This window comes from Tupaia chinensis, unplaced genomic scaffold, assembly GCF_000334495.1.
Source record: "Tupaia chinensis unplaced genomic scaffold, TupChi_1.0 Scaffold143886_1, whole genome shotgun sequence".
NCBI lineage: Eukaryota > Metazoa > Chordata > Mammalia > Scandentia > Tupaiidae > Tupaia > Tupaia belangeri.
Genome location: NW_006203737.1, coordinates 2,091,918 through 2,092,330, shown reverse-complemented (window position 1 = coordinate 2,092,330; position 413 = coordinate 2,091,918). Strand labels below are relative to the sequence as shown.

Below are 413 nucleotides of genomic sequence, written 5' to 3'. Positions count from 1 at the left end.
GGCCCGACCAACCTGGTACTGTCATTCATTGTCTGATCCCTTTCCACTAGCCCTTGGACTGTTTGAATTTTGGTGATTTTCTTTTTCCATTTTCCATTTTGTTTTTTCCATTTTGTTTTTCTTTTTAAATTTTGATTTTCTTTGCTCTTGGGGTGTTGCTTATTTGGTCAGTTGAAGGCTCACCACTCCTTAGATACAGCAAGGACTTTGGGCCTTCCAGGGCTAGTGGCAACAGTTAATGGTAATTGTAAGTAACAGGTAGGCCAACCATAAGATAAATCATCAATCTTCTAAGCCTGTACAACTTTTAAGAATCAGACATACCTTAAATAAGTTAGCAAGAAACATATAGATTACCTGATGACTAAGAACAATCGCAAAGGCTCAAGAAATATGAGCAACCAACAAAAGGC

General features: G+C 38.0%; 1 pseudogene; it reads right to left on the bottom strand.

The window, feature by feature from the left end:
• The window catches only part of LOC102485729 (elongation factor 1-alpha 1-like), a 21,186-nt pseudogene that overhangs the window by 1,687 nt on the left and 19,086 nt on the right, over window positions 1-413 (bottom strand).